Raw genomic sequence first — 8,567 nt, 5'->3', positions numbered from 1 at the left:
ACGAGCCCGACGGCGTCCTCCGCTATCAGGTAGGGCCCGCCTCCCTCCCCTCCCCGGGCTCAGCCTCCTCACCCCTGTCCACCTTCCCGCCCCTGCCCCCCAGCTGGACGCCCCGGCCCCTCCCTGAGGGCGAGGGGAGGCCGTCCCGGGACAGCAGGGGGCGCTCCGGGAGGCTGGGAGCCGGCGGGGGCTGCGAGAGGGTGACCTTGGCCGAGTCCGGGAGCTGGCGGGTCACCGCCGCATCCCGTGTGCGCCCGCGGGGACCTCTGGCCTCCCGGGGTGCTCCCTGTTGTCCTGGCCTCGCCGCGTCCAGCAGGAACGTGGGAGAGTAGCCAGGGGCCATACTTAGGTGAAGCGGGTCTCCTCATTGTGCCATTTCTGGGGGTTTCGGGAAGCGCCGGAAAGACCGGGGGCGGGGGCCCAACCCTGGTAGTGAGCCCCGCTCTCTGACATCCCCCCGCCCCCCTCCGTCCGTCCCATTGCGCAGGCACCTGGCAAGTTCTGGGTGGGGAGCGGAAATGGGCTGGGGCAGTGAGGAGTGGGGAGCAGTGTTTAGTTAAGGGGATGAGGAAACCAGGTGTAAGTACTGGTAACCCAGCTGTTGGAGGACTGACTGTGTGTCAGAGTCCGGAGGTTCAGTTCTCACCCAGGCTTGGCGACCTTGAGCGAGTCACTTGCCTCCTTTGACCTCAGCTCCCCATGTAGTGAAATGGGAATGACAATGTCTGCTTTGGTTTGAGGGCAGAGCGAGGTGCTGTTTGTGAAAGGGCTTTGTGAAATGTTTATTGTGAGACAAGCAGTGAGTGCTACCTTACTCAGCTCTCTACTATCACCACCCCCTTTCCTGTGCCATCAGGGGGCGTAGCTACTGCCCTGCAGAGAGGGACTGATTGAAGAGAGGGTCTAGTGCAGTGGTTCTCAACCTTCCTAATGCCTCGACCCTTTCATACAGTTCCTCATGTTGTGGTGACCCCCAATTTCATGTTACAAGTTGAACATAATTAAAGCATAGTGATTAATCACAAAAACAACATGTAACTATATATGTGTTTTCCGATGGTCTTAGGCGACACCGGTGAAAGGGTCGTTCGACCTCCAAAGGGGTCGCAACCCACAGGTTGAGAACCGCTGGCCTAGTCTGAAGTGGGAGGCGGTGAAGAGAATGTGGACCTTCTTGGGAAGGAGGATGGGTCCTGGAAACAGGCGCCACGTTGACATCAGGGATGGTTTCTGTAAGGGGTCAGGGAAAACACTCGGAGTTTGCAGCAAAATGGGCATCAGATACTGATTCTCCTCCCTGTAGTAGTTTGCTACTAGAAGAGCTGTAATTCCTTCTTTGCTTGCTCCATCAAAAAGGAACCTTATCTCAGGTTTTGGAAAATCCTTATCTAATCGGTTAAGACCTATTAAGTGTATTTATTCACTTACATTTGGAATACAATGATGAACAAAAATAGGCAATGTTTTTGCTCTGGGGAGCTTCTCATCTAGTGTGTGTGTGTGTGTGTTTTGGGGGGATAATCACAAGTAGATGTGTTATTATAAACTGTGGTAAGTTCTCTGAAAGAAAGATAGACAAAATATGGACAAAGATCCAAAGAATAAGGGAGCTCGAAGGGCCTTGGGGGACACAAAGAACACTATATGCAAAAGTCCTGTGGCAGAAGGGGGTACATCTGGCTACAAGACCTGAAAGAGGGCCTGTGTGGCTAGCAGCCGTGGGCAAACTACGGCCCGCGGGCCAGATCCAGCCCGTTTGAAATGAATAAAACTAAAAAAAAAAAAAGACCGTACCCTTTTATGTAATGATGTTTACTTTGAATTTATATTAGTTCACACAAACACTCCATCCATGCTTTTGTTCTGGCCCTCTGGTCCAGTTTAAGGACCCATTGTGGCCCTCGAGTCAAAAAGTTTGCCCACTCCTGGGCTAGAGCCACAGAGAGCAAATGAGGGGAATGGTGTGAGATATACTCTGGTGTCATAATATACAGGGCCTTTGTAGCCCATGCTGACGAAGTTGGCATTTCTCTGAGGAACAAGGGGAAGACACTCTAGAGAGCAAAAGAAGAGAGAGGAAGAGAGGAAAAGAGGAAGAGAGGTGAGAGAGAGAGAGAGAGAGAGGAGAGAGAGAGCGCCAATGAGAGATTAGATTTTCCTATTAAAAAGATTTCTCTTGCCCGGCTGGTATGGCTCAGTGTTGACCCAGGAACCAAGAGGTCACTGGTTCAGTTCCTGGTCAGGGCATATGCCTGGGTAGTGGGCTCAGTCCCCAGTAGGGGGTGTGCAGGAGGCAGCCAATCGATGAAGTTTCTCTCTCATTGATGCTTCTATTTCTCTATCCCTCAACCTTCCTCTCTCTCTAAAAAAAAAATCAATAAAAAACATTAAAAAAAGATTTCTCTGGCTGCAGTGGGAGAACAGGCTGGAATGAATGTGAGGAGACAGTGTCCTTAATGTGCAGAATGTGTACAGGTTATATTGTCAAGGTCATAATAACCCCTAACCTTCTGTTAGTGTTCTGTGAAATAGATAATTCCTGAGTGCTTCTGGGATAAGATAGAAAATAATTACCTCCTTTACATCTAGTTCATGAAACTTTCATGAGTAGTAGGATGAGGAGAAGAAAATAGAGTAGGAACAGTAGGACCTCATGAAGGCTGAGTCAGGTGATAGACAAATGGGAATATGGATATAGTGAGGAAAAGAAATGAGTGTGGAAGGAGGAAAGTAAATGGGCTGACTTGTGGGAGACACAATCAACCAACTGAAAATTACCAATTATTCCTCCCAAGCAGGCCGTGTGGAAGGGAGATAGACCTTGCAAACTGAGGTGATTGTATAACTTCTCCAAACAGAGATTCCAGACATCATATCTAAATATCATAAGTCTGTGTTGTTTTCTCTGGTTTGGACTGTTGCATAGCCTCTCATGATTCCCTCTGCCTTCTCTAGCCATTCTACTTCAAGCCTGGCAGTAGAGGGAGCTTTTAAAAACACAAATCAGATTATGTCATATCTATCTTGAAACCTTTTAGTGACTTTCCAGTTCATTTTAGAATAAAATCCAAACTGCTTGTCAAGCTTTAACATGATCAAGGCCATGACCACCCTCTCTGATGGCCTCTCTCCCCCTCTCTGTCTATGCATCCCTGCACTGGCTTTCTGTTCCTTCGATGTGGCCCGCTCCTTCATGCTTCAGGATCTTTGTTCTTGCTGTTCCCTCTGCCATGACATTTTTCTACCTCGGCCTTCTCAGGACTCAAGTGTCCCCTCCCAAGACTGTCTTTCCTTGACCTTTAACCACAGTCACTCCCTTTCATACGATACTCTTTTGTTTTCTTAAAGCACATATAATTCATCCAAAGGGTTCTTATTTTGATTTCTTGTTTATTTTCAAATAGAATTTCATGAGGGCAGGGACCAGGCACACAGAATTTTCATCTAGCACAGTGCCAGGTATAGTACAGGTCCGTGATCCTATTTTATAGAATGGATGATTCTCCCCTAGTCAAAGCCGGTGTGCCTCTCCTTAAGGAGCTTGTGGCCTTGTCAGGATTAGCACAGGGCAACAGACGGTCATTGCTGGATGACACAAACGCTCTCCCTTCTGTGCTGTTGTGTCTTTGCCCAGATGTTACCAGCTGGAAAATCTTTCCCATCCTCTCCAAATATCCCATTTTAACCCCCAAGCTTCATATCACTACCAAAATTCATCACTTTGTCTTCTCTGCTCAGACACCCACCAAGGTCTGTTTTTTCTCCCACCCCTTACTTATGGAATATACCTGTTCATCTCTACTGCTAACCTGGCAGCTCCTTTTGAGGAGGTTGTTTTATGTAAGCTTTTATTGGTGCTTGCCATGTGCAAGACACTGTGTTAAGTGCTTTCCATGCATTATTTCATTTAAGTCTCTCAATAACCCTGAGAGCTACATGCTCTTATCATCCCCATTTTTCATATGAGAAAACCAAGACGCAAAAAGATTAAGCAATTTTTTCTAATAAGTGGCTGCCTCTCTTCAAAGATGTCTCCTTAATCACTTTGCAGTACTGTAGCTGTTGTCTTTGATTCCTAGACCAGTGCCTGGCTCAGAGTGAGCATTTAATAAATGTTTAGGAAGGTGTGTATGGCAAGGTGTACAAAGGATATTATTAGAGTGGGAAAAGACTGGAACGAGGGGGCCAGCTAAGAGGCTGTCATTTAGGATGAGTCAATGAAGGTCTGCATTATTGAATTTTGATGACATCTCTAGAGGTTACTATTGAAATTTTAGGAGTCAGTGAGCCCTTAAAGGGCATAGCAATGAAAGAAGATGAGAAAGCTTTAGGGAAGCCTATTTTGGACTGGAACTGGGGACATCTTCAAAATTCCTAAGATTTCTCCTGATCAGCACTCCATTCTGAGCAGAAAGAAGTGCTGGGAGGAGAAGGTGGAGAGGTCAGAACCATCAGCACTTGAATCAAGTGGTGCTAGGACTTTCAAGGAGGTTCAGAGAAGGTGGAAGTGGAGGAGTGGGGAGCAGGTGAATTTGGGAAGTTACTAAGGCTTTTCTGTGAACAAGGCCTGCTCAGAATGGAAAACTTTGCTGAAGTCTTGAGAATAACAAACCCTGGTAAGTGGGTGATAATTGAAAAGCATAGCCAAATAGGAAGCGAGTCACACTCTATATCTTATGATGGGCCTGAGAAAACTCTAAGAAAAGATTCCTGAAGGAGACCTGAATACTCTTGCCCAATGACGCTGGCGCATGTCGGAGCTCAGTTAATATTTTCTGAGTGAATGAATGGCTTCGTAGAGAGCAGGTCAACTTTTCTGAGGTCAGTTTATGATAAGCAGTCAGTATTTGTTGAATGTTATGGAACAAAAGTATCAACCATAGCAGCTCTCCTCTCACTATATTGCAGTGTACAGTCAATACTCCATCACCCTCTCCCAACACATGCTGGGTGTTCTTTCCCTTCATGGGAATTGGGGAAATGGTGAGAATTCTCTTTACCTGGCTTTACCAGTTCTATTGGGAAACTTCAGTAGGAGAGGTGTGGGCTGTCCTGCCAAGCAGAGAATTGAGGTTGTCAGGAGGACAATTCAGGCTACAAATTTACTGCCTCAAATATTTGTAGATAATTGTCTTAGCTCATGGTTTGCCTTGGCAGGATAGACAGGGCTCTCAGGCAAGCCTGAGCAGTAGTAACCAGGACACAGCAAAGCAACTGTGTTTATTCTAAATCTGCTGCTAGGTAACAGCAACAAATCTTAGATAATGGAGAGGGTGCTTGTTTCTTGTAAGGTAGTAACACATTTACTCTGGTCTTGGTAGTTAGAAAGCCTTAGTGCAGTGGTCGGCAAACTCATTAGTCAACAGAGCCAAATATCAACAGTACAATGATTGAAATTTCTTTTGAGAGCCAATTTTTTTAAACAAACTATATAGGTAGGTACATTGTTATTAACTTAATTAGGGTACTCTTAAGGCTTAGGAAGAGCCACACTCAAGGGGCCAAAGAGCCACATGTGGCTCGCAAGCCGCAGTTTGCCGACCATGGCCTTAGTGTATGTGTTTGTTTCTATTGCTTCCATAACAAATTTTGTGGCTTAAACAACAAAAATTGCTACTCTTACAGTTACGTAGTTCAGAAATCCAACAAGGTCTCTCAATGGGCTAAAATCAGATGTTGGTGGAGTTGGGGTTCTTTCTGGAGGCTCTAGGAGAGAATCTGTTTCCTTGACCTCTTCAGCTTTTCCAGGTTGCCTGCATTCCTTGGCTCATAGCTCCCTTCCTCCATCTTCAAAGCCAGCAATATAGTGTGTCTCAGACCCTGCCTTTGGCATCATATCTTTCTCTGACTCTATTCTTCTGCCTCCATCTTCCACTTTTAGGGACCCTTGTGATTACATGGAGCCCACCAGAGAGTCCAGGATAATCTCTTTATTTTTAAATTCAGTTGATTAACAATCTTACTTCCATTTTCAACCTTACTTCCAGGGGTCATTATTCTGCCTACCATTATGTATTGACCAGTAATCTATACAGGATGGGAGTGAGTGACTCCAAGTGGGGTTCAATAAAAGAGTCACTGAGAAACCAGAACTACTTTAAAATTTTATGCCTTTAGAAAGCTGCTGAAGAGTCAGAATAAGAAAATCATGGGTATTCAGGAGCTCATGGCTACCCAGAAGGGGTCTGGAACAGCTGTGACAAATCCTGGTGGAACCCTTTTTTTTTTTCCTATAGGGTGGCTGCATTCAGTGAGGAAGTCAAATTGAGGTCATTCAAGAGTTGGGGATTTATGGGTCATATTCAGTGACAGTGTCTTTTTTTTCTTTTTAAGATATATTTTTATATATGTTTTTAATGATTTTTTAGAGAGAGAGGAAGCGATAGGGAAAAAGAGAAACATCAATGAGAGAAACACATTGATCAGCTGCCTCCTGCACGTCCCCTACTAGGGATTGAGCCTGCAACCCTGTCTTGTGTCCTTGACTGGAAATCGAACCCACGATCCCTGCTGTGCGCGGGCCAGTGCTCTATCCACTGAGCAACACCGGACTGGGCCAGTGACAGAGTCTTCAAGGGCCAGAATTCACAGACTTTTCTGGATGGAAGAGGAAGATGGAAATGAATGAAAAGATGGATTGAAAAAGTCTTGGGGCAGTTTGAGGGACAAGATTCAGGAGCACTAAGGATTCAAGAAGGTAATAATGTGGATCTTGAGCTGTGCTGTGGACATGAGCTCTCAAAAACAACCCAGGTTCTTTGCTTTTAGCAGCAATAGAGTATAATGTTAATATAAGGAATACAGAGAAGCTTGAGTTCTTTCTGTCCCATTTAGTTCTTGGGAGATCTTAGCCTTGATTTAGGTCTGTTGTGAGGATTAAGTGAGGTAATCTATGTAAAGCACAATGCTAGACCTATGATATAGTAAGTGCTCATAAATATTTGTTTCTAATACTAATTGCATTAACTCAGTTTGCTGATTAGAAACCCTGGAAGGCACTTATATATTTGTTGATTTTAAAGAATTGGTTAAATATGTTAGAACTTAAATGCTTGACTTTTTATTTTCCAGGGCAGGGGAGGATGGGAAGGTGGAGGGGTAGGAGCGTGCTTTTTACAATCTCTGAAAACATTGGAACCTTAGGGGAAAAAGATGAAAGGGGTCTTTAGAGGTAAAATACCTGAGACTGACTGCCAGAAAAGAGGTGGGGCTGAGTTTGGCAGGTATACAGCCACACATGTGGAGCTGAACAGTAGAGGTGTGTCAGGGAGAGGGCTCAAGGGGGGCTCCACTGCCTGCCATCTTCTTCCTCCCCTGCAGCCTCTGTGGCTGCTTCTGGGAGCAGGAGCCATTATGTAAGACTCAGCCCTGCCCCCTTTTAATTTGTCCATTAACTGTAAGTGAGAATCTGGTTTGCTACTCAGCTATAATTCATTCATTTTTCAAGGCTCATAACAATGCTTTCTCCCTCACCATGTGCCTTGCAGTTTCAATGTTTATTTAACTCCGTTAGTTCTTTTTATCTTATCGTGTTCTTGTGATAGGCATCCAAATAAATACACAGTGGTTCTTGTCAGTGAGTCAGGAGGAAGTACAGAAAAGAGACTTAGAAACAGGGCCTTTTCTCTAGTTCATCCTTCTTTTCCTCCCTCCCTCCTTTCTTTTTTCTCCTAAATTTATATAATGTGGCTCATATGACTCTAATCTTTTTCTGAGTCATAAACTCCCCAGAGAATCTGGTGAAAGTTATGAGCCCTTTCCCAAGAAAAATGCACACCCACACATAATCCTCTGAAGCCCATTCATAGGAACCCTAGAAATCCATGGTTGAGAGATCTTCTCTGCCATAAATAATGATGGTATCAGAGGAAATAATAGCCAACTGGTGAGGACTCTGCAATAAGAACAGACCAATGAGACTTGACGTACCTTTCTTTTCATTTTTATGATTTTAAACAAACCTCACATATACTTGAAGTTTATGGGACATTTCAAGCATGTATCAAAGTAAGAAAAACTTGTAAAAATGAATCACCACGTACCCAATGACCTGGCTTCAACAAGGAGCATTGATTCATCTATGTTCCCACCCATTCTCCAAATTCCAGACATCATATTATTTCATCAGTAAGCACTTCAGTGTGTATCACTAAAGATTAAGGACCATTTTTAAAGATGACATAACCACTATATTACAATAATATTGTTACATTTAAAATTAACGTATTCTTTATATAATCAAATATCCATCCAGTTGTTTAAAATTCTGTGAGTGCCTTATAAGTTTTTAAAATAGCTGACTTATTTGAATCAGGATCCACATTTAAGCCTGACCTTTCAAATGCCTTGGCTAATGATGTTTGACAGTGACTGTTTTCTTTGGCAAGACAAAGAAAGTAGATGAACGTTTATTCAGTGAATTTAGGCTGTGATTAACCAATCTAAATTAAGGAAACAAACAACAAGTCGATTTTCAACCTGAATTTTTCAGACAGTTGACCTTGCTCTTTATATTTTGCTTTCATAGTCTTTGAGTCAAAAAAATCAATCATCTCTCCCTTCCCCCT

The 8,567-nt window shown here is 44.2% G+C and overlaps 1 protein-coding gene across 6 annotated transcripts in view; it reads left to right on the top strand.

The window, feature by feature from the left end:
- The window catches only part of SLC4A8 (solute carrier family 4, sodium bicarbonate cotransporter, member 8), a 118,536-nt gene that overhangs the window by 32,034 nt on the left and 77,935 nt on the right, over positions 1-8,567 (top strand). For 2 of the 6 annotated variants that reach the window (XM_006757068.1, XM_015559624.1), the window contains exon 1: positions 7-29. The exons of 2 other annotated variants lie outside the window; for them this stretch is intronic. The gene's annotated coding sequence lies outside the window, so the exon portion shown is untranslated. Of the gene's footprint in view, positions 1-6; positions 30-6,546; positions 6,698-8,567 lie in introns of those variants that run through there. 2 more of the 6 variants (XM_015559626.1, XM_015559627.1) reach the window with 2 other exon arrangements.

Source organism: Myotis davidii, unplaced genomic scaffold (assembly GCF_000327345.1).
Source record: "Myotis davidii unplaced genomic scaffold, ASM32734v1 scaffold233, whole genome shotgun sequence".
NCBI lineage: Eukaryota > Metazoa > Chordata > Mammalia > Chiroptera > Vespertilionidae > Myotis > Myotis davidii.
Note: the sequence above shows the minus strand (reverse complement) of the source record. Positions and strands in the feature narration are given on the sequence as shown.